Source organism: Sphaeramia orbicularis, chromosome 14 (assembly GCF_902148855.1).
Source record: "Sphaeramia orbicularis chromosome 14, fSphaOr1.1, whole genome shotgun sequence".
Classification (NCBI taxonomy): Eukaryota; Metazoa; Chordata; class Actinopteri; order Kurtiformes; family Apogonidae; genus Sphaeramia; species Sphaeramia orbicularis.
In genome coordinates, this window is record NC_043970.1 from 42,398,508 (window position 1) to 42,425,559 (window position 27,052).

At 35.4% G+C, this 27,052-nt stretch overlaps 1 protein-coding gene across 1 annotated transcript in view; it reads left to right on the plus strand.

The window, feature by feature from the left end:
- The window catches only part of alcama (activated leukocyte cell adhesion molecule a), a 255,318-nt gene that overhangs the window by 106,196 nt on the left and 122,070 nt on the right, over nucleotides 1-27,052 (plus strand).

The window sequence follows — 27,052 nt, forward strand, 5'->3', positions numbered from 1 at the left end:
TAACTTTCACTTTTTCCATTGGCAATTGTTTTTTTACATGAATTAAGCAAAAGAATCTTGAGTTAAGCAAAAAAAAATCTTGAATTAAGCAAAATAAATAAATAAATCTTGAATTAAGCAAGAAATCTAAAATCAAGCAAAAAAAAGTCTTGAATTATGCCAAAACAATCTTGAATTATGCCAAAACAATCTTGAATTACACAAAAAATCTTGAATTAAGCAAAAAATCTTGAATTAAGCCAAACATTTCTTGAATTAAATAAAAAACAATCTTGAATTAAGCAAAAAACAATCTTGAATCAAGCAACAAAAAAACCAACCTTGAATTAAGCAAAAAAATCTTGAATTAAATAAAAAAAATCTTGAATTACGCAAAAAAAAATAATCTTGAATTAAGCAAAAAAAAAAAATCTGCCAATGGGACAAGTGAAAATTATCTTGGTAAGATTTCTTGAAATCAGATTTTCCAGATCTATTGTCTAAAAATCAGTTCTTATATCTCACTGAAAAGTTCCTCTTTAGGTGATTATGTCTTATTTTAATTGTGATGAGATATTTGGACTAGAAATGACAAAAATACACGTGGTCAGATTTAGATTTTTGCAGTGTAGTTTTACATATTCGACTAGTCAATGCTTTATATTAGGAAGCAGAATTATAGACGTGCATTTGAGTGAAGTTGTTGCCCATCATTTATTCAACACCTGCGTCTGCTTTGAACTTTATTATTTGGACTGTGAAGCCAGTCTTAGCTCATTGTGGTATTTTCTCCATAATTTGACATTTTCACATCAGACTGAACCAAACCTTCACGTTCTCCCTCGCCGTACAACAAGCCATTATTGATTCATCAAAACTGCTGATAGTGTGTATCTAGGTCTCACATTTACAACCGGAAAACTAAAACCGTGCAATCTGCTCATGTGAAGATGATGGTTTCAAACATCTTATTATGCACGGCTGCGGCGTAGAAAATATAAATACATTTTACGCTGTGGCATATTTTCTCACACACTTGCCTCCCTGTGGGCATATGAGGCCACTCTAATTTTACAACAACCGGCACAAACACAGGACTCAGATAAATTGCAGTTCACCGTGAACGTCGAACTGTCCACCCATCACAGACATCACAGCAATGTCAAGCTTCCCCCATTATGTTCCAGAGTGGAGACAAGTGGACGTGTTGTTATGCTAATGCATGTTAATCAACTCCTCGCCTGAACGAGCGCTTACCCTCTAACATTTCGGATATCGGAGGAACAGCAGACATGCAAATGTTTCTCCTGCTGTCCGTGAGCTTGATAGAGGCTGAGAAAAATGATCACGGTGGCATTTTATACATGAATGATTCGACAAAGAATCAGAACAGGTTGATAAATGAGGCCGACTGTGGATATGAACTTGTTTTTTCTTCCGTCAAATGATCGAATGAAGGCTTGTGCGTAAATAAACCTGCCTGCACTGGCACGATACAGGCATTCTTTCAGGTAAAAACAAATCTCATTCCTTTATTCGCACTATACTCATTAAAGGTGGGGTAGGAGATGTTTTCCTGGAGCATTTGTTACTATATTATTAACCCTGTAAAGCCTGAAGCATTAAATCATTAACAGAAAATTCCAGTTCTTTGAAACTGGAGCCTTTATTGGTCCCTCGGAACAACCCAAAAATATAATTTTTTCAAATATCGATTTCCGTGTATGAGTTTCAGTGTTGTATCATATTTGATCCATCGGGTCTCAATGCTCAAATATTATTTTTGAACAAACAAAAACATAATATAACACAAACATGTCTAACAAATTGCTAATTCCTTTTCTAAATTGTCACAGTTCTTCCTCCTTCCTCATTAATAACAGTCTTGTAGTGTCACTGGAAAGGCCTCTGGTGAACGAATTCCTCCCCCTGGTGGATTATCTGTGTATTGAATGTATCTAATTGTTTACATCAGGTTTTTTAAGGATAAAAACATCACACTGATCATGTAGAGGGCTTCAAAACTCATGGATCAAATGTGATACGTTTGACATTAAAGGGATAATGTGATCTTTTTGTAGTCAATATGAATAATAGAACACATGGTCAATCTGTGCTTTCATTTCAATGCTTAGAAGCAGAAACCTGTGTTGTTTAACCCTATAACTCCAAACACAGTGCAGTAAGAAAATTACACTTTTCAAGTTTTCTTAAAATAAGACATTATTATCTAAGGATTATAGAAGGATCAAATTATTATTTAGAGACAAATATTCTTGTTTCAAGTCTTCTAATCTTCATAGTAAGATTTTTTTCTTAACTATGGTATGTGTCTGTCTATCTATCTATCTATCTATCTATACACACACACGGTCAGATGAACATGTAATGACTCAGTAGATATTTATAGGCAAAACTGCATAAAACATTTTTTTTTTTTAAATTTGCGCATACAGTATAAAATAAGACAAATACATGTACATATCTCTCTTGATAGAGGGAAAGGTATGAAAATGTGTGGGTGAGGTTGGAAACCCAAAAGTAAAAATTTCATGAGGATAAACAGTTAAGTAGTAAATAAGTAAGTAAATAAATAAATAAAAGATCTTTCAGTATAAATATAGTCAGTTTATCTACGTCAGATATTCCTTTTTTGCAGTGTGCTACTTTTGTGACTGTTCCCTAACTAAGTTTTCTTTAGATTTAACCTTTCATAAGAGATTCATTACCATTTATTCTATTATCCTCTGTTTTTTGCAGTTTTTCAGTGAAACTCATGTATTTTCCTATATTTGATTCACTGATTTTGTAGATGTTCATTAAAGCTCAGATTAAAGTTGAAGGTTATTATAAACAGAAATAGAGAAAACTGAAGAAAAAGTGACTTTTTCAGTAAAATCTCTCATTAACTGAACATAAACCCAGTGTGTCCATCCACTGTCACTGATCCAACTCCATGGGTTTTACTGGTGAATCAATGTTGTAGAAGTTGACGGTGTTTCCACGGTAACTATGGAGCCTCTGAACGTCCAAATGGGTCATATCTGATGTCCATGAAAAGATGAAGAACTGTATTTTACACCAATTATTCACATGTATTGATAGGATTAGTGGATCAACAAGTATTAAACAGTAGATGGATTTGGTCGTTGGTGGATGTTTGGGTCTTTATAGGTTAAATAAGTTGGAAGCTGTTTAAAAAAAACAACAGTGTTTCAGCTCAGACCTGAGTCTTTCTGTGCTTTTTGTGGTTTTATTCAGGTACGCAGGGGAAAAATGCCAGAAAACAAACCAAGTGATGACATGTATCAGAGGTCCCTAGGCAGAATCAAACTGGCAATAGAGCTGAAAAAACACTGCGATATTATAAAATGAAAAAAAAAAAAAGGAAAAGTTCACCAGATGGCTTCAGCTCAAAAAATCTAATCATCCTGGAATGATTTGGACGATTTTGTCACTGTCTTAAATACAGATGGTTTCAACAACAAAAAAAAAAAAGACAAAAGCAGGTGTGACTACTCATCTGGAATGATTTTGGCAGTTAAATTAGGTTGGCTGACTCCTCATGAATGCACAGTTGAGTCGCAGTGTGATGTGTTGCAGTTGATTTGACCTGTCTGATATTGCATGTGCACATTGTAATGACGACGCTCAAAGTATTTAACGTCCTGCCTTAACAGGTGATGTTGCACTTTTGGCTCCCATACTTCTGGATTCCACTGGGAGAAGCTGTGTTTGGTATCATGGGCCTAATGTGGTTAAGTTCCATCCTCTAGAGCAGTGTTTCCCAACCAGTGTGCCGAGGCACATAAGTGTGCTGTAAGAAATCATCAGGTGTGCCGTGGAAGGTTATCTAATTTCACCTGATTGGTACTGTAAGAAAGTAGCATGACACAGATACGTACGACTGCACACGCCAGTGATCCACACTACAACAACAGCTTCCCTTTGCAAAGTGAAAATGAAGGTGAATTAGCCCCAGTGCTGTGTGTTCTGTTGATAAACCCACCCACACTAGTATCGGGTTGGGGCGGGGGGCACATGCCTCTGTTACATGAATCTTCAATTCCTTCAAGAATATCAGTATTGTGTTCAACTAAACAGGCCAAGGTTTCACACTGAGGAATTAAATTGAGACTATCCATCCATCCATGCATTATCCACTGCTTATCCGGGGGCCGGGTCGCGGGGGTAACAGTCTAAGCAGGGATGCCCAGACTTCCCTCTCCCCAGACACCTCCTCCAGCTCTTCCGGGGTGACCCCGAGGCGTTCCCAGGCCAGCCGAGAGACAGAGTCTCTCCAACATGTCCTGGGTCTTCCCCGAGGTCTCCTCCTCTCCTAAATTGAGACTAGATTTGCATTATGTTTCAATAAATATACTTTTTGTGACATTTTTGTTAGGTGGTGTGCCTTGTGATTTCTCTTATGTAAAATATGTGCCGTGGTTCAAAAAGGTTGGGAAACACTGCTCTAGAGCACAGGTGTCAAACATGCAGCCCAGGGGCCAAATCCGGCCCACTAAAGGGTCCAATCCCTTGGGATGAAGTTGTGAAATGCAAAAATTACACTAAGGTATTAACAGTCCTTTTAGTTCAGGTTCCACAGTCAGACTAATTCAATCTCAAGTGGGTCAAACCAGTAAAATTCTATCATTATAATCTATAAATACTCACAACTCCAAATTTTTCCCTTTGTAAATGTAAATATTTTTCATGTATTTACACTAAAACAAAGTATAATTTTACAAAAAATGTGAATAACCTGAAATGTTTTAAGAAAAGTAAGTACAATTTTAACAATATTCTGTCTGTTATTAAATGTTTTGTGTATTTGTAGCTCCACTGTGATCTGTAAGTTATAATGTACATGTGTAAATGATAAACTGAGGCAGAATATTGTTAGAATTACACTTATTTTTTCAGTTTGTTCATGTTTTTCACATTGTTTGAAAGGGTAGTTTGTAGATGTAAACCTTTTCATAATGTAAATTTACTTTTTTTGCTCTAAAAGTTAGGAGTTGACATTATTTTTATATTTTTATGTTATTATGTTACTGGTTCGGCCCACTGTAGATCAAATTTAGCTGATTTAAATGTAGCCCCTGAATTAAAATGAGTTTGACAGCCCTGCTCTAGAGGCTTCAATCCACACCGGAACATTTCACCAGTGCCTTGTCGTGTCTCTATGATCTCCTGATTTACTTGATTTCTGTGCGTCTACCGTAACTAAAGTGGTTAAATGGTTTATTTTGGAGAGATTGAAGTGCTTTTACTTCAGTATTCTAGCTACAAGATTACTATGTCCATACATCTGTTGATCAAATACCATGTTTGTGGTTGTGTTCAAAGCGGCTGAATGCAGGATTAACCCATAAAGACCCAAACAGCAAATCATCTACTGCAGATTTCCTTTTCTTTTTTGTCAGACAGATGGAAAAAGACTTAACAAGAGAAAATCATCTACTGATCTAAAATGTTTCATAACTTCTAAATCACTAAACCTATCAATATGTTGAAATATTTCAGGTAAAATGCAGTTTGTCGTCTTTTCACGGTCATCACATATGACCCATTTGGATGTTCAGAGGCTCTGTAGTTACCATGGAAACACCGTCATCTTCTACAACATTGATTCACCTGTAAAACCTGTGTGTGGAAACATTTCAGTCACTGATATTTTTACGGAAAAAGATGATGCTGCGCAGCACTCGTGAACCCTCAGAAACAACCATTGCGCATTTTTACTTTCACAAATGTAAGTTCTGTAACATTAAACCAAATATTATGTATTTTTTGAAAGATGCTGAACTTTATTTAAAGCTGTTAGATAAATCTGGAAACAAAAAGCCTATAAAAACCACTATCAGTATTTGCTCTGATTTGGACATTGTGTTGTAGTGTATTCCCCCTGGCAAACTTATGTTATTTTCTTGTTCTTTACATTGTCTGTATGCTCTACTTCATTCAACAAAGATTAAATGGAAAATAAAAAAAAAATCAAAAAACAATTGCACCTTCCGGAGGTGCTCTGGAGGCGTGGCTTCGGGCGGAGGCGGGGGGGTCTGAAGAAAGGGGTTTGGACTTTTGAATTGAGTATTTTCAAACTTGGGGGGGTGGCCACGGGTCAGGTGGTTGAGCAGGTCATCCAATAACTGAAGGGTTGGCGGTTCGAATCCTGCTCTGTCCTAGTCAGTCAGTTGTGTCCTCACCCTCCAGTGCCACTCACACTGGTGTATGAATGTTTGGTGGTGGTGGGAGGGGCTGTGGATACAGTGGCTACAGATGTACTTTACCACCACTAGAGGGAGAATGTGAGAGCGAATGAATAATGGGTCCATAATGTAAAAGCACTTTGGGTGCCTAGAAAAGCACTATAGAAATCTAATCCATTATCATTATTATAAAATGCAGCTGCTCGAACCGTTTTTTCCAGGATCTCCCACCCTACTAGGGGTGTGTATTGGCAAGAATCTGGCGATACAATACAAGTCACAATACTAGCATCACGATACAATATATCATGATACTGTTGAAAAGACAGTTTTTTGTTTGTTTCTTTTTTTTTTTAAATGATTATTTCCTTGAAGAATTGAATTACACCAGAAATATGTACAAATACTAAACACATTTTTATTTGATCCCAACAGGATCTAATGTTATATCACAAAATGTTGCTGTGTTCAAGCTTAAATTATGTTTTACAGACATTACAGTTTAAGATCCTGTTCAAATGTTCATATTCTATTAGTACACAACTAACATAACATTATTTTTTTTGCAGTCCCAATAAAGGAACTAACATTATTTGATAAAAGAGTGTTAAATAATAATAAATAATAAATAAAATATAAACAAAAAAGAAAAACCAAAAAAAGAACCTTCACAATATATGCATTTGAAATAAAATATCAATACAGTCGGGCCTGCGATGAACTGGTGAAATGTCCAAGGTGTACCCCGCCTTCGCCCATAAGTAGCTAGGATAGGCTTCAAGCGACCCCCGTGACCCTGGTGAGGATAAAGCAGGTTCAGATAATAAATGAATGAATATCAGTACAGTATTTTTTAATATCGATACATTATTGTGAAATGAAATATCACGATATATTGCAGAACCAATATTTCCTTACACCCCTACACCCTTCACTTTAACTATCCCACTTCCTGTCTGTTTCATGTGTTCTGTGCTGTTGATCCGGTGGAAGGGTTTAACCGCTCTACCATCCGGCTGCCTACGTTTAAGGATAGTCTGTGTAAAAAGATGGACTTCTGAAGTTAATTGCTTGACCGCATGAACGTTTACCGACACAGTTTGTCGGTGGCAAAACTCTAGCGGTAATAGTTTGAATCCAAGCTGACGATTTTCAGAGCCACATTTAGGCATTACTGTTGACTTAGCTGCATAACACAGAGACGCACACACAAAAACACACTGTCAACGCGGACCCGGTGGGTTGGTCCCAGAGCCCACACACTCCATACCTGCTCTGCAAAGGTAGAAGCTGAGCCTTGTTATGTTTGCTAGCAGCTCTGAGGGTGATGAGGGATGTATCCGCTGGTTTATTGATGCCTCACATTGTCACTCACCGTTAAATCCACCACAGTCCCTGAGCTTTAGCTGTTTTTTTTATTTTTTTTATTTATTCTTTCAGGCGGGAGTTGGTGTTGGTGGGAGGTGCAATCACAGTTCCAGTTTGATTTGGAGGCTTGCTTGACACGAGGAATCACATTTCACTGTGACAGCTCCAAGCTGGCATGGTTTGGGGCTATATGCCAGTTCACGCACACCCATCTTCTGGATAATAGTTTGACTTGCTAGACGAGGCAGACTGGCATGAATTATTGCACAGGGAAGTCTTTACACCCTTGTTAGAATCCATATATAGTTTTCCCCTGTATGCCTCATTCAGTCAACTTCTGCGCTCAGTGACATAAAAAACTGCCCTCCAGGCTTCACTAGTACTATTATCATCCTGCAGGCACAGCGGTACATGTTAATTACTGCTTCTGTTTAACCCAAGCAAAATTAAGACTGCATATTTAGTGCAATAATAAGGCTACATTTTTCCATTAAAGGTTGAAATCATTAACCCTTAAAGACCCAGTGCAACTTTTATGTAGTGCTGGGCGATATGACGATACATATCGTGGGGACGATAGAAAAGTTTCTATCGTGCCATTTCTCTTCTATCATTTCTAACCTAATTTTATCAATTATTACAGCAAATATATCATTAAATAGCCCGCAACGATTCAATTAGTGTTGTCTTGTCACTATGAATACTCTAAGTTTATATAAGTGAAAATAAAGAAGAATAAAAAATAGATTTTTCGTAAAGAAACTCCGTCTTGTGGTTTTGCGACATGATGCTGCTTTACGTTCTTTGATTCTCACGCGGGTTTGCGACATGCTTTACATTACTTAACTCATGAGTGCTGAACAATGGACGCGCAACAGGTTGAAGTTTCATGCCCGGAGTCGCAACAGACAGAGACAGCTATGCAGCAGCCCAAGAAGAAGCACTTTTACCGAAAAGAGGTGGTACGTCTGTGATTTGGTTACATTTTGGGTTCAAGAGGTCCGACACGGAGCAGAAGGCGGCCATATGCAAACGATGCTTCAAGACTATTCCCGCGCCTGATACCAACACAACAAACCTCTTCTATCATCTAAAGAAGGTCCACGAAAAAGAATACAAAAGAATCCAAAAAATCTGAGTTAAACCAAGTTGTGGAACAGCGGGGGCAAGTTGCGAAAAGAAAAACTATAGCCAGCCGAAGATAAAGCAGTCTTTCACACAAGGCACGCCGTATGAGAAAACGTCCCAGCGCCATAAACAAATCACATTTGCTATCTCGTGTTACATCTGTAAAGGCATGGCTCCCGTGTATGTAGTTGAGAAGTACAGCTTTTGAGACTTCGTCCTTGATCCGAGGTATGTTATGCCCAGTCGTAAGCACTTCAGTAAAGTCGAGTTACCTCGCTTATATGATGCATGCCGGGCCGAAGTAGAGAAGGATGTTTGCAGTGTGGTGGCAGTTCATTTGTGACAGTTCAGTTAAATGTCACTTCAAAATAAATTTGGAGAAAAGTAAGCAATGAAATTTTTGTCAAACTTTTCAGAGAATAACTGAAAACATACTTTATTGCGGCATATCGTGATATATATCGTTATCGTGATATAAAATAATCCATATCGTGATATAGGATTTTCTCCATATCGCCCAGCACTACTTTTATGGCAGCTTCTACAAGGATTTTTCTCTCTTTTTAACCTTTCTTAAGTGATTTATCACCCTATTCTTTTAATAATATTATCCTATGTCAGTGTTTTTCAACCTTGGAGTCAGGACTCCACGTGGGGTCACCTGAAATTTCCAGCTATTGTTAAAAATAAAAATAAAAACTTACTAATGAAAAATATACAGTATGTTGAGTTGACAGAGCCGATCCCAATCCGTAAAAGACAAACTGTGAGTCTGAAACTGAAGCACTGTGGTTCTGTTTATCTGTCAAATGTTCATTGTGGTCGGTTTCAGATGCTGCAGCTCTTTCATAATTCATAGTTTGAGTTCTTGTTTGTTCAGTATTAATTGTCAGCCTTGTAAATCCAAGCTGGACTGACTAATAGTAAGTATCAGTCATATTATGGCATAGTGTATAGATATGATTAGACTAGGAAGGTTATTATTGCTATTAATTATATATGGAGAAGGGGAGGGAGTTTATTAGTTGTACTTCTTCTCACTCCTTTTCGAATATGTCTTGTATGTGTTATGTTTAAGTGTTTTGTTTGTTTATTTATTTTCTTCTGTTTGACATTCATATTCGAAATAAATACATCAATCAATCAATCAATCAATCAATCAAAACTGTACATATTCTGACCAAAGAAAATCAGATTCTCCCTTTGTGCAGTAATCTACACCTGGCTTTTCTGCCTCTGTCCATAATAGTATACATTATATAGAATGAATGTCCTCTAAAAATTAGCCTGTATTTGAAACATAGTATAGCAAACTATTACAGGATCAAAAACAAATTAATTTTTGCCAAAAAAAAGTGTCTCCATTTTGAATGTCTGGGGTCACCAGATATTTGTGATGTTAAAATGGGGTCACGAATAAAAAAGGTTGGGAACCACTGTCCTATGAATTTTACATTATTCAGTGTAAACAATGTAGTTTCTCCTATATTTAATGAACTGGTCATGTAGTTGTTCATGAAAACTCAGAGTAGATTCAAAGGTTATTAAATAAAAACAGAGAAAACTGAAGAAAAAGTGACTTTTTCAGCAAAAATTTATCCTTAACCGAACATAAACCCAGTGTGTCCATCCACTGTCATTGATCCAACTCCATGGGTTTTACTTGTGATCAATGCTGTAGAGGATGACAGTGTTTCCTTGGTAACTACGGTGCCTCTGAACATCCAAATGGGTCATATCTGGTGATGATTTAAAGCTTAGAAACTACAGTTTACACCATTAAACAGTTTAGATGAGTAGATGGTTCTGGTCTGTTTGGGTCTTTATGGGTTAAATTTTGAGTCTCATTACTTAACATATCATATTCAGACAGACCTGTCAAGACTAGATTAGTTTAAGCAGGTGCTAAATTCATGGTGAATGCTCGCCGTGTGTGTTGTGAAACGGCCAAAACAAATGGAATCAAAGAGAGCCTCCAATGAAAGAGGTGTTTCACTGCTGGAGATGATATAAGGTCAGGAAATATGAAATCTGTCAAACACTGGAGGGCAAACGCAGCTTTGGGTGGTATCGTGGGAGAGAATAAACTTCTTTTTTCTGTCACATAAAGCTCACATTTGCCTTCCTTCCATTTGTTTTTTCCATCTACAGCTCCTACACATTTTTTTAAAATGGAAAACTCGCAGGAGAAAATCCCAGTTGGACTCGTTTTGAAAATCACCTCATTGTAAAAGTGCAGAAAGTTCATGAAAATATATCAGAAGTACTTTGCTTTGCAGTGTCAATTTAGGCGCTTTGGTAGTGATGAAGGTTGGATGAGGAGACCCCAGAAAGGCCTGTTTTCATCTCTGCTGGAGCACATTGTTCTGCTTTTGGATGATCCTCAGATAAGAGCAATTGTGTTAGAGCTGCCAGAGCAAACAAAGCCATGCCTTTAGGGCAGAGCGGTTTCAGGTTTTTTGTTTGTTAAAGGCGGTTATCACAAAATGGGGGTGTTAAAGAACTAAGCAGATATGCTGCCTCAGCCTTAACTCGGCAAAAGTGTCCATTTTAGACTAAACTTTTTCACTTTACTGTATGCAGCATCTGAACTATGCCTCTGTATTTGAGGAAGGTTACTGTTCTATGATCAGAAACAACAGATACGACATTTATTCTTCTCTTGATTTGGATTTAGGTTCTTCTGTGAAACTGGTCCTAAAAACAGGACATGGGGCTAAAAATTCAAACCATATTTTATCATATTTTACACCAATTATTGACATGTTTTGTTAGGATTAGTGGATCAGCAGATGTTAAACTGTTTATATCAGTAGATGCTTTTGGTCGATAGTGGATGTTTGGGTCTTCATGGGTTAATAAGAACATATGTGGGTGCATCTATGAAACTGGTCCTACAAACAGGACATGGGGCTAAAAATTCAAACCAGATGTAGACTAATGTTATGAAGCAAGTTTGGAAGCACTTTGGGTCTGTTTTAAAAAGAAATACTTTCTGAGATAAAAGAGAAACTATTTTTCAGATAAAACACATTTTTATATTATTTTACATTAAATGTAATACAAAAATCTGCATGTAACATGGTCAAAAGGACACGAAAATTACACACTACTATTTTTTTAATATCTCTTTATTCTCTCACAGGTACATTTCAGGAATTGAATTAATTATTCAAGGCAGAGTGTTTGACAAAAATGACCACTGTTGTAAAGTCATTCGCGATTTATTTGTGTTTAAATGTTCAGGTTCTGCATGTAACACCGGTGGACACGATGGGTTCCACACCAAACCTGGAATGAGACTGAGACTGATGAAAAACCCACGTGTGGATTAGAAAAACCACTAGGATCGACACATTTAACACAGTGTCTTTATTTATAGTCTGTATAAGACCATTTACACACATTTTCACATCTAATGCACTGACACCTAGGGAGATTTAATGTCCATATTTGGGTCCTATTTTTGGACCCAATATTTGATTAAAAATTCATTAATTATGGGATTGCTGAGAGTAAGAGTATAATTTTTTGTGCATTTGTCTGAGGTCATCATTTGGTCCATCCTGGGAGGAAATATGTCTACATTTCTTTTTTTGGGGGGGTCTAAAAAGCTGTACGAGTACCAGATACTACTATGTACCCAGTTTCATAGAAGCACCCATTTTATTTATCATTATGTCTGAATATGAAGTTTGAGAAAAGGAAAAGTGCCTGCTGCTGTGCATCTCTCAACACCACAGAAAGAGGAGATGGGAGTCGTACTACTATTACATACTATTGCATAATATGCTAGAGTAGTACAATTCATTGTTGATGGAAAATGTGTTCGGTAAAAAATATTGAGCGAGAAGGAAAATGGAACACTTTAGTATTTGTCTTGTCTGAGCAGAAAAAGGAAAAGTGTTTCATTTGCAGATTTTGAAAAGAAAATCAAATCATTTCATAGTTTTGATTCCTTCCTCTTGTGTTTCTGAAGTACGGTCAGTATTGAAAGGCTTTTTTAGCTCCTAGGAAGAGGAGCTGCAGTAGAACTAATGGGGAACATAATAAACCAAATACATTCATAAGCCTCTTCATTAAACTTCTATTTCTCCTCACTTTTATTGGTGTGAATCATGCATGAATCAAACAACAGTAATAGTCTCATTTAGGGCTGAACAGTATGGACAAAATTTCATATCTCGATATTCATGCCAGATACCTCGATATCGATATGATATGACAATGGGTTTGGTGAAAACCAAGCATTTTTCAGAAAAATACAGACATCATAATTCAAAAGAATGTGGAAAGTGCAGTTTTATTTATAAGAACTCACCACCAGTCATCAACATTAACATAAAGTACGAATAAATTTAATTTGTTGTGACTTCAGGAGCTGTACATGCAGGGCGAGCGCGGGGGAAATCTATATTGTTTATATCATTGCTTTTTCGATATTAATATTTTGAATGTTCATATCTAGATATCGATATGATAACGATATATCTTTCAGCCCTAGTCTCATTTACTCATAATTCATGATGTAGATACAGAAAAATAGTAGGGATGCACCGATACCACTACAAGTACAAGTTAGGGATGCAAATTATTGATTAATCCATTAATCATTAGTTGGTTGACCTTATCGATCAATTAAAGATTAATTGATAAGCAGCGATTTTCCTGAGAACCTGATTTTCTCTTTCGATAGGGTCTATAAGAATAAAAGCTAAATATTGTTTCTATACTGCATGAAAAAAGCATGTCATATTCTTTAATGATTGATTTATTGAACCATTGGATACAGTACAGACAGTGACATTTATAGAGAAGAACTAAAGAAATTCTGCAGAGAAATTCAATAAAATAAATGGATCTGAAGACGAGCAGTTTAGAACAAATGGGCATTTCTGACTTTGCATCAGTGACATGATGGAGCCAGATTTCAGCGGAGATGACCCCCCCCCCCCCCAGCTATTTTCCTGTGTCCACTGGGGTGACTGTGGGACATATTGTGGGACCTACCTGTGTCCCAGATCAGGAGCCTGGAGGATGTTTTCTGAACAGATAGTCCAGAGCAGTGGTTCTCAAATGGGTGTACGCGTACCCCTGGGGGTACGTGCAGGCGCTCCAGGGGCTACGTGAGATTTTAAAATATATTTAAAAAGTAGCATCCATGCAAAAATCCTTTAAAAATAATTACTAAATTAATATTTCAGGAAAATATATAAGTTCATAAAATGAATTTTATTTTCAGTAGGCTATTCAATTTCATCATCCTAAAAACCCAGAGTCTCCCCCATACCAGAATGGTTCGACCCAACCTGTCATATGCCACCTAGCATCACCTGTCAATCACTTGAAAACTCAAACAATGGCATCGTGGATGAAGCGTAATTCTTTTTGAGAACAGATCTTTACTATGATCCCAAAGGAGGACACTTTATGTTGATAATTATTTTTATGTGCACAAATCTTTATTTATAATTAAGTTAATTCTTTCTTTCTTTTTTTAGTTAAATCTTTTTATTTCCAAATAGTTCAAGAGAGACCACTACAAATGGAGTTCCAAAGTTTAATAAATCAGATACTGATGGCACAGCACTCTGTTTTAAGTCATTTTTTTTCAACCAAAAATGCTTTGCGCTGGTTAGAGGGTACTTGGCTGAAAAAATATTTCACAGGGGGTACATCACTGAAAAAAGGTTGAGAACCACTGATCCAGAGGACAGTGGACTAAACCAACCTCCAGGGAAAACGCTCCGATCCGACTCTGACCTCGCATTTGTGTGTGTCGGGAGGGGGTGTGGATTTTTTTGTTTGTTTGTTTGTCTTTTAGCAAAGTAAGTCAAAAAGTTATGGAAGGATTTTGATGAAATTTTCAGGAAATGTTGTTTCTGGCACAAGGAACAAATAATAACATTTTGGTGGTGAATGGAGGGGGTGGGGCGGGGGGTTTGATCTGCGTTGGAGTAAGTCTATGCTGTCTGAGTGCTTTTCTAGTTAAACTTCTATTTCTCCTCACTTTTATTGGTTTGAATCGTACTTGAATCATATAACAGTAATAGTCTAATTTACTCATAATTCATGATGTAGATACAGAAAAATACAAGCGCTTGGAATATTGTCAGTGTTTTACAGACCCCCCACACACATACACACACATCACCACCGCAAACACAAAATAAAAACAAAATCCCAAATTATGTTTTCAGGTGAGCTCATGTCTTATTAAATGCTGCAGAGCTCCCTGTAGTTTTCTCCCTGACTACATTTCATATCATCATTTTATTCAGCAAACAAGGTGCGAGTGAAGAGCTGCATGTTTTCCATTTGCGGTCTGTTTGATGTACTTCTAAGTGTGAAATAAGACCCACACAGCCAGCGTTCTGACCACATATAACCTCCAAAGTATCTCACACAATTATTCCTCATTCATCAGCTCTTGTCAGATTGATTTAAATCGCAGCAGCCGCTTGTAACAACAGTTAAATTCTAATTAAATTATTACAAGAATGATTTAATGTCAAAACTTTTTCCGAAGTCAAAACATTGGCTCGCTTTTTTTTTTATTTGCATTACTTGGCATCACTCCAAGCCCGTTGTTTATGTCAACCTTTTGTGGGTTTGTGAGTTGTAATATACACAGACCAGTAATCCAAAGCCCATCATTTGAAACCTGATGAGGTAGACCACACACACTTCTTTTGTGCTTTCAACTCTTTGCTATTTTCAGCTTTTTAATCGTGGTGGCTAATGTGCTATTACTTCCTTCTCCACCTGCGGGAACAATGCTCTGCACTTGCCGCTCTGTTACAAAAGACTGCTCTTTTGTGCAGTCCAAGATACGGGATGACTTACGGGTCTTACTGCAAGACTTCAGGCAAACAAACACATACTGCAGTCTTTCCTCTTGGGTATTGAAGCATCGATGACTGGAGGGAAAAGCGATAAAAATGACCCGTGACCCTGGAGAGGATTAAACACCTATACTGAATGAGTGTAATAAAAACGTGCTGAGAACAGAAATGAGGTTTAGCGTCAGATTTATGCACTTTCAGTAAATCGTCTATTCTAATACTCACATGTGGAAGTCGGTTTTGTCACATCAGGCGGACACAATGTGGTGTTGGCATTTTTTTTTTTAACCCTTAAAGACCCAAACAGCCACTGAAGACCAAAGAACTAAACTGTTTAATACCTGTTGATCCACTTATCCTATCAATACATGTCAATAATTGGTGTAAAATACAGTTATTCATCTTTTCAAAGTCATCAGATATGACCCATGTGACCCAGAGGCTCCGTAGTTTCCGTGGAAACACTGTCATCTTCTACAATATCGGTTCATCAGTTGGATTAATGACAGTGGATAAAATCAACAAAAATGAATCAAAACCCTATAAAATAATAATGTGGGGAAAAAATAAGCAAAACATGCCCTAAAATAAAGTACAAAAATAGTAAAATGAGCACCAGAATGAACAAAAAGAAGCAAAGTAATTAATAAAATGAACAAAAATGTATAATAAATCAACAAAATAGTAAGTAACATGAACAGAACAAGCCACAAACTGAGCAAAATTGAAGAAAAATGAATAAACCCATGGAGTTGGATCAATGACAGTGGACAAAATCAACAAAAATTAATCAAAAAACCTGGAAGATAAATAATGTGGAAAAAATAAGCAATACGTGCACTAAAATAAAGTACAAAAATAATAAAATAAGCATCAAAATGAAAAAAAAAGAAGCAAAGTAATTAATAAAATGAACAAAAATGTTTAATAAATCAACAAAATAATAAGTAACATGAACAAAACAAGCCGCAAACTGAACCAAACTGAAGAAAAATGAATAAACCCATGGAGGTGGATCAATGACAGTGGATGGACACACTGGATTTATGTTCAGTTAATGAGAGATTTGACTGAAAAAGTCACTTATTCTTCAGTTTTCTCTTTTTTGATATAGTAACCCTCAACTTTAATTCAAGATTCAAGAAGTTTATTGTCATATACACAGCAGTACTGCACAATGAAGTTCCATTCACATGACTAAACAACTTAAACTGTACAATTAAAACAGTTTAAACTAAACTGAAATGAAATAAACTGTACAGTTAAACAGGTTAAACTAAACTGAAAGGAGATAAACTGTATCTTACACTAAGCAAGGAAATATAAATTGGTAAAATAAAATAAAGCGAGTACTCTGTGCAAAGAGTAAGTGTATCAAGGTGCAAAAAAAATAATAATTTGAGTTTTAATGAACAGGTACATGATCAGTAAATTAAATATAAGAAAATACATGGTTTTCACTGAAAAACATGCAAAATATAGAGGATAATATTACAATAAATGGTGATAAATCACTTCAGAAAGGTTAATAATATCGAAAACTTGATTGCTGAAGTGCCACAGAAGCAGCTCTGGGTTTTTATGGGTTAAAACCATTTGTCCACCTCTGTTTATCTACCACCGCTCTGACTGTGGTACCAGAAACACCTTGGTTGAATATTAAGCCTATGTCTATATACAAATAGCTGAATTTTACACCTGTAGTCTGTTCTGAATTCCAGCCTGAGCTCCATTTCATTTCACCTGCAGCTGCTTCTCTGAATACACACAAGCAGAAAATATTTGACACCCACTTATGGCTCAGTTTGGCTTCCCTATGAACCAGCTGTTTCATCTCCATCTAATTTTTATTCCTGGCACTTGTATGTATTTATATATATATGTGTGTGTGTGTGTGTGTGTGTGTGTGTTTGCTCGTGCGTTTTGAGGTAAATATCGTCCTGTGTGTTTGTTTATAACAAACTGCACTGATAGTGTTATTCTTCAGATAAAACTCATCCTTGAATTCCATCAGTACTTTTGCATGTTTTACATTTTGATGGTTTTTTACTGCACTGTCCAAACACTTGCGGGCGGGGAAAAAAAAAAAAGTCCATTTTCGTATCCTGCCTGAGGCTATGAATTTGCTCATAAGGAAATCTATTATATAAAAAAAGTGAGCACAAAGGCTTCCGCGTTCTGGTTAGATTCATTCATTTCTAGAGTAAGTTACACACATTAAATTCCCTTGAGATCTTCTACTGCTGAAGATGTGTTTTTATCCAGTTTTACGTGTATTAACATTTCTCTGTAGAGCCTGGCAGATTTTTCATTTTATATATAGATATATATTTTATCTTGCCTGAGGTGGTGAAAGTTTGTTATTCTTTTCTCTCCTTTATTAGACTGATTAACGCCATCAATAATTTGTAAAAACATATATTTTTACTTTATTTTTCTGGGTATGCAATTTTTACAAGGGGTGTTCTTCAATATATCGTGATATTTCATTTCACAATACTGTATCGATATTAAAAAGTGCTGATATTTTTCGGTATTTATTCAAATGCAGATATGGCAGAGGTTAATTTTTGTTTTTCTTTATTGTTTATATCTCATTTATTATTATTTACCACTGTTTTGTTAAATAATGGTTATTTGAAGCATCCTAAAAGCACTTTTTACTGTCTGAGAGGCAGATTGGATTTTTTTTTTTTTTTTTAATGGGATTTAGCGAATTATTCCGAACATGCAATGAAATTTAACATATATGCGAACAAGCAAAACATACATAATAATGCAAATATCAACAATCATAACAATCTTAGACAGAAGAACAGCACAATAGTTCCATTTACATGATCGAAAAGGACATCTAAGTTCCTTTGCTGGAACTGAACAAAAATAATATTATGATGTTAGATCTGAACTAATAGAATATGAACATTTGAACAGGATCTTAAACAGGAATGTCTATAAAACGTAATTTAAGTTTGAACGCAGGAAAATTTTGTGATATAGCATTAGATCCTGTTGTGATCAAATAAAAATGTGTTTAGTATTTGCACATATTTCTGGTGTAATTCAATTCTTCCAGGAAATAATCATTAAAAAAAGGAAACAACCAGAAAATTGCCTTTTTAACAGTATCATGATATATCGTGATATATCGTATTGTGATCCTAGTATTGTGATTTTTATCATATCGCCAGATTCTTGCCAATACACACCCCTAATTTTTACGGCACTTGTAAAGAAAAAGGATTGTGTGGGGTGTGTAGCCCTTTAGGCATAATATTAATTGGACTTTTATTTTGAAATGACTTTTATTTTGACATTTGTTGACATGCTAAGTCATATCCTGTCGGCCATCTTGGGAAAAGTTAGATGAGAGTTGTACCTCAGACTATTTTATTGTGCACTTCAGAGATTCAATGTCGTAAGTACAAATATAAAAAAGTTCATTGTAAAATTGCTAAGTTTTCATTTATTTATTTATAATTTATTTTTTTTAATTATACATTTATATAAACATGTACTTAGACATAAGGAACCACACAGATACAATACAAAAAAAGTAACAAACAAATTATAAAACAAACCTACAAACCTGTTAAACCCCCAAAAAAGAGAAAATACACAACAACAAAAAAAAGCAACAAGGTAAATAATATTATCAACTCCTCTTTCCAATGCTCAGGGCTGATTGAGACTTAATATAATGTAAACTAACGACAAATTTCTCCGTCAAAAGGACCTAGGAGACAGCAGGACACTCTTGTTGACAGTAGAGAAAAAAAGGATTCCATTGTTGACAAAACAAATTAATTTGTCCATGAACAGAAAACTGAATCTTTTCCAACTTTAAAAAGAAAAGTAAATTGTGCACCCATTGCACAAAGGTGGGTAGCAGAGGTTCCTTCCACTTAAAGAGAATCATACAACGGGCCAATAGTGAACAAAAAGCTATGGAGTCACCCCAAGTAAAATTGATAAGTTAAAGTTAGAAATATTATGTACATTTAAGAATATTTGTTGTGTCTTGAAACTCCTTCATTTACATGCAAGTACACAGTTTAAGAAGCAGAGGCATCAAAATGGGGATAAATTGTGTTTGTATTTGCAGTTTTCACTCCGTCTTTGTATGAAGCTGTAAAGAGCCAAAGTAAACAGCTATTGGACGCTTACTACGACTCAATCATCAGCTGTCAAACTCATTTTAGTTCAGGGGCCACATTGAGCCCAATTTGATCTCAAGTGGGCCGAACCAGTAAGATGATAACAGTGGAAAAAAGTGAAATTAAATTATGATCAGGTCTACATCTACAAAGTTACCTTAAAAATCTGAGTAATGTGAACAACTTGAATTGTCTTAAGAAAAACAAGTGCAATTTTAACAATATTCTGCCTTGGTTTATCAGTTTATCATTTAAACATGTGCATTACAATCACACAAAACATTTAGTAACAGGCAGAATATTAGTAAAATTATATCTACTTGTCTGAAGACATTTCCATTTGTTCATATTTGTTCAGGTTATTCACATTTTTGTAAAAGTATAGTTTGGTAATGTAAACATTTTCATGTAATTTTACTTTTTTTTACACCAAAAAAAAAATAAGAGAACATTTGGGTTTGTCATTATTTATTGGTTATTATGATAATATTGTACTGGTTCTGACCCACTTGAAATCTAATTGGTCTGTATGTGTCTGTATGTGGAACCTGAATTGAAATAATTTTGACACCATTGATTAATATCTTCAGTGTAGTTTTTGCATTTCACAAATTTATCCCGCAGCCCAGATTGGACCCTTTGGCGGGCCGGATTTGGCCCCCGGGCCGCATGTTTGACACCTGTGGTTTAGCTGGTAGTATATGCATATGTATGTTGTATACCTGCAGCCTCTACGATGCAGGGAGGACAACACATGGGGGATAAAAAAGTTATTTTTGTGTTCAGAAACAATCGCTGTGTGTAACTGAAATAACTGAAATACAAGACACCAAGTGGGAAAACAAACCAGGACCCCCGAACATAAGGGGACGTATCATTTTTCACAGTATCACTTTATTTTTTTTTTTTGTATTCTGAAGTTTTCATGGAGACACATTTTCATAATTGGCTATCTAACTCAGATTCACTAAGACGGTTTGTTTACTTCTCCATATCTGTTGTTATGTGTTCAAAGATGATAAATTTAGCTGACTCTTTGAGCACAATTCCCATGTGAACTGTGTCTTGCTTTAACAGGAAAAACATGCAGCTGTTCTCCCCCCCCCCCCCTTCTTTTTTTCCAGCATTGTCTTCATCATACATAACTAGCGCTGCACGTTGCGTACGTCGTTCCTTTAATTTGAAAGCATCTGCTCTGTTTGTGAAAAAAATCAATGAGTCTTGGTGTTATTTAAAGTTCATGCAGTTTATTTTAATTTTAGACGTTCAGAATAACCTGACATTGTTTTGTGTTTCATTACCTTAGAGGAAATTTTTGCACAGTTTGAAAAATTCTGCAGGAGTTGAGAGGCTGTATGTTAATTGATGAGGGTAATTGATGAATATAATCAGTGAATTTGGCAGCAGTCTGTTAGGGCGGAGCCTCTGCAACTCAAACAAGTGGTGCCAGGCACAACAAACCCCGCCCCTCGAATGTATTGTAGCTTATTTTGGCATCGATCCAGCTGATGTCATCATGTCTATGTGTGTGCTGATGTCATCATATCAAATTTCCCTATATATGTGCCAAGTTTGACTCAAAACATGACTCAAAAATACACTTTCTGTACTAAAACTATACACCCTATCAAAGTGAAGAAACACAAAGTTAATATTTTATACGAAGCAAACAGATTGCATTTTTACTTCTTGTTGAGCAAGAAAGTCTCCAGAGGAATAATTGTTGCTTTTGTGATTTAAGCATTTTTCACAATTTTCAGAATACAAAATCTCGATTAACAAGTGGTTCCAGGCACAACAAGCCCCGCCCCTCGCACATATTGTAGCTTATTTTGTCATGGATCCAGCTGATGTCATCACGTCTATGCATGTGCTGATGTCAGCATGTCAACTGCCTCTATGTATGTGCCCAGTTTGACGTAAATTAAAACTAAATTGGTGTTTTTATAGAAATTTGAAATTCTGCCCATTATAAGTAAATGGGAAAAAAGATTTAAAAATTGAAAAACAATTTTAACTTTGACTTACTTTTCCCGAAACTTAACCACATCTATTCTGGGTCACAGGCAATCTAGAAACCCAATTTGATATAATTCAACCAATGGTTTTGCTGCTACAGACATTTGAAATTTTGGCCATTATAAATAAATGGGGAATTTTTTTTTTTTTTTAATTAATAAAATATTTGAACTTTGACCTACTTTTCCCAAAAGGTAATGACATCTGTTCTGGATCACTGGTAGTCTGTAAACCCAGTTTAGTATGAATTCAACCAAAAGTTTTGCTGCTACAGACATTTAAAATTTTGCCCATTATAAGTAAATGGAGAAAAAAAAAAAAAGATTTAAAAAAAATTCATAAAAATTTGAACATTGACCTACTTTTCCCAAAATTTGACCACAGCTATTCTGGATCACTGGCAGTCTATAAACCCAATTTGGTAGGAATTCAACAAGGAGTTTTGCTGCTACACATGTGAAATTTTGCCCATTATAAGTAAATGGGGGGAAAAAAAGAAAAAAATTCATAAAAAATTTGAACTTCAACCTACTTTTCCCAAAATTTAACCACATCTATTCTGGGTCACTAGCAATCTATAAACCCAATTTGGTAGGAATTCAACCAACAGTTATGCTGCTAGTGTTAAAAATCAAACAAACTGAACCAAAAACAATACCCCTTGCCTTCCCTTTGGGGGGGGCGGGGCTAAAATGAGGATATCATATCAATAAAGAGTTATAATCCCTCAAAGTTGAAAATGCGCCCATGCATAATAAGGAATAGTATGATTGTACACGGAGACAAATGTATATATTTCGCCTTCACAGATTCTTGTTTCATTAACCTTGCTTCTCTGATTTTGACGTCAAAGCCAATTTAGTAAACAAATTGTTTTCAGTGGAAAGAAAAGAGTGCAAACTATTTTGGCCCGAGGTATTAAAACCACAGCGTGATGACTAATGAAATGGCACAGTCGGAGAAAAACATTTCACGATCAGAACTGTGCATGTGTCTTCTTTTCTCAGCTGCGATTAGGTAATTCAGGAAATTGCCAGTACTAAATGATGGGATTTCTGGTGTGCAATTAATCCATTTATCATGCATTTATGCTTAATTATCAATGTCTTTCATTTCTATTTTCTTTGTTAATAAAAATAGTTAAAGCAAGACAAGGCGTAAACCACTGATTAAGCTGCTGGCTAAATGATAAAAATGACTTGATTTCTGGTTGAAGCATTGAAATTTTTTCCCTCTTTTTTTATTGCCTACCATGATTTTTGTTAATATCTTGTAATAGAAACTCAAACGTTGTCTTTGTTTGTTTGTGTCTCCATTCGTCACTGAAGTTTGAGACTTAAAAAAAACAATAGAATTCAGTTGAGAGCAGAGTGAAGTGTCTTAAGGAAGAGCAACAGAAGCCACTTCACTCAGCAGCTGCACTTGTGTGTTTTCTGGCCTCATCACTCTGGAATGACCAGAATCTGAACTGCTCCTTGTTCTGCCTGTTTAGCTTAAAGCTCAAAGAGAAAGACTTGGAGCGTGAAGACCTCGGTGTCCCTCCACTCCGCTCTGACCTCCATCCATCCATCTTCTCTCCACCCCCTTTCCTCCCTCCTCCCACGTCGCACATGACTGAGCGGTGCCGCCATAGCAACTCCTCCACCTCAGTGCTCCCTCACTTTTTGTAGACAGTGGAAATGGGTTTTGCGGTGGTGTTGCAAAGCCCTGAGCTTGACCCCCCCCAACCCGACCTCTCCCACCTCTGCCATCAGACTTAATGGGAGGCGTTGTGGAAATGTGGTGTCATGACTTTTTTTGGTGTGGCATCGTAGCGTGGTAAAGCTTCATTCCCTTTTTTATTCCAGAAATGCTGGTATACACCCCGCTATTTTTACACAGACATGAACAGTCAGAAGTTTGGACTCACCTGGTTTCACTTTATTTTAGTGACTATTTACATTGTAGATTCAAATGAACACATGTGGAATTATGTTGTTAAAAAAGTGTGACATAACTCAAATCATGTACTATATTTTTCTTCATCCTGCTCCTTTTCGAGCATGGGTGTGTATATGTTTGTTCACTTGATGATTGTTGAGTGTCTGCTGATGAAATGCACAACCATAAACGAAAGAAATAAATGAATGTGGTTTATAGTCAGGTGCGGCCAATACTCCAAAAAGTACGGTACATTTATTTATTTATTTATTTATTTTTAGTAGTGATACAGTTAGTGAGACATAGTGGAAAGAAAGGGAAAAAAAACAGCAACAACAAATAAACAAAAGACAAATCAAGCAACTAAACAAACAAAAAAATAATAAGCAACAAGAAAAGCACTCAGAGAGCGCAGACCTTTGCCAAGAGAGATCTGCCCCCCCCCCTCCCCCAGTCACCACCAAAATGTAATCATTTATACCTTGTGCCAGTATCAACATTTACTGAAAATTTCATGAAAATCCTTCCATAACTTTTTGAGTTATCTTGCTAACAAACAAACACACACAAAGCAAAGCGATCACAATACCTCCTGGCGGAGGTAATAACAACGACCTCATATTACAGTGAAAAAGATAATTAACATAAAGAGCAACTAAACAAAATAGACATTTATTTATTTATTTGACATATACGCAGTCATTTTATATTAACAATATGGTGTAGAAACTGACACCAAGACATTTATAGCCTGAGTTAATGTGGTTAAAACTCAGTAATACATACATTTAAGATCATTTAGACCTCAGCTGTCAAACATGTGGCCTGCAGGCCCAAACTGGGACGCCAAAGGGTCCAATCTGGCTGTGGGATGAATGTTAGAAATACAAAAATTACGCTTATGATATTAATTTTTATTAATTTTTTTAAAAAAAATATTTTTTTATTATTTTTTAAATGTTTTTATGCTTTTATGTTTTTATGTGACAGGTAGAAAACACATTTTGTTTCTTAATTCTATTTTCTTTTAATCTAACATATTCTTAGCTATTTACACATTTATTTATTTTTTGTTGATGTGGTCTATCTATCTATCTATCTATCTATCTATCTATCTATCTATCTATCTATCTATCTATCTATCTATCTATCTATCTATCTATCTATCTATCTATCTATCTATCTATCTATCTATCTATCTATCTATCTATCTATCTATCTATCTATCTATCTATCTATCTTTGTAGTTCAGTGGTCACATACACACAGGGTCAGATCAATAAAATACTATCATAATAACCTAGAAATAATGACAAAGTTTTACAAGTTTTTCTCTTTTTTCATGAAAATGCTTATATTTACAAACTATCCTTTCCTAAAAAATGTGAATAACCAGAACAAATTATGAAGAACCTGAAATGTCTTAAGATAAGTAAGTGTAATTTTAACAATATTGTGTAGTTTTAGATCCACTACAGGTCATTCAGAAGGCTAAATTTACTATTTGGTGTAAAAAGTGGCAGGAAAGGAGGCTTTTATTTCTAGTTTTTCATTCATTTTTTCAGAATCATCGTATATCCCATGAAAATCCCCATTCCTTCCATGTCCATTACCTATTAGCTTGAATGTTAAATCAGTGGTTTACGCTCTGAACTGTGTTTGGTATGTGTCCGTTGTACGTCTTGTTTGGCTGTGATTTGCATTTTAACCTGAAGAACGTGCTTATCCAGCGTTGCATTTTAAGGCTGCAGCAGAAAAAACAACAACAACACGGTCGACCTGTCGTAGGAAACAGGAACTAAAGTTAAAAACAAAAAAAACAACATAAAACAAGAAGCAGCAGATCATCCATCTTTCTTTAGAGGCAGTTTTTTAGTTAAAGAGTTCCACATGTTGATCCCTGAACTAAAAAAGCTGTTTGTCCAAATGAGGATTTATGCAGGGACATCTTACACTTCCCTTCAGTCGCTCTTTGAATTACTGAGGCCAAAAGTCTCCAGAGAAACCAAGGTCACTGCGTTTCTGAGGAGTCCAAAGGTGGATTTACCTACCGGCGCCCTCTGTTTGAAAATCTGCAAAATAAATAAATAAATAAATAAATAAAATATCAGGGCTCTGGCCAGGAGCCAAACCTACATTTTTAACCCTTAGAGGTCTGAGCCTATTTTGGCCATTTTTGAGTACTTTGGATTCTACCTTTATTTACTATTTTTCTACTATTTTTTCAGCACAATTTCATCTATCTCATCTGTCTATTATTTTTCCACTTTAATCTACGATATCAACACAAAAGGACAAAAAACACATAAAAAATATAAAATCTGATTTTAAAAATGTATATAATTTATTGCATAAATAACATAAAGATGCTTAACAAACCTTTTCAAAGACTTTAAAAGTGAATATTGGTTCCAGATATTATGCATATAAAATCAAAATTGTAATAAATTAAAAACATACGCAAATATTTGACATAAAAGCAGACATAAGCATATAAGCGTTTTCTCCAATAAAGAAAGTTAATAAAAAAATTGAAAAAAGTCATCAAAAACAATGGTTATGCAATCCAGTACTAACTCCTGTGTGTATCAAGTGACTAAAACTGACAGAAAAGAAAACATGGAATGTCTAAAAGCACTGTTTTTGTCAGTACAATTCCATAGATATTGATGTAAGAACTGAAATGATTTTGGTTATTATCAAGAAAACATGTTAAATGGATAGATATCAGCTCTGAAATTAAACTACTATGAGCTATTTTTGTTGGTACCATATTTGTTCAAACAAATGTACCTTTAGTTGGGCCAGGCATTAAAATGAACAAGAAACTGAAGAAAACAAGGGTGGTCTAATAATTTTTTCCACGATTATACATACTGTTTTATAGGAAATAAATACAGTTAATACTCTTGATAGAGATACATACTGTATTCATACATATACATATTGTTATTCATGGTAATACATAATGTTAATACAGTTAATACTGTAAATTGCACCTATTCATATTTTGTCCAGTTTTATTAAAAAAAAATCTAAGCTCTATTGTTATGTTATTTTGTTAAATTGTAAGTTTTTTTAATTATATTTTCTTATCTTATGTTTTAGTTGTAATTTTCCATTTAGAGGATTAAGTAATAGATACATCAGCCAGCATATATATCAGGCAGATATGTAGATTTTTTTTTTTTCTTCTAAATATTGGCCTCGATTTTTTTTGAAAGCCGATATTTGATCAGTGGTAAAAATGTTATAAGATATTTGATCAGGCACCTGTGTGGGCAGAAAAATGTTAAAAGAGTGCTATATGCGTGTATTAATAATTTCAATATAATATAAAATGTATAAAATACAATATAAAATTTAATGATTTTATGTTAATGTAAATTTATATTTTATGAGCTATTTTTGTTGTTATCATTAT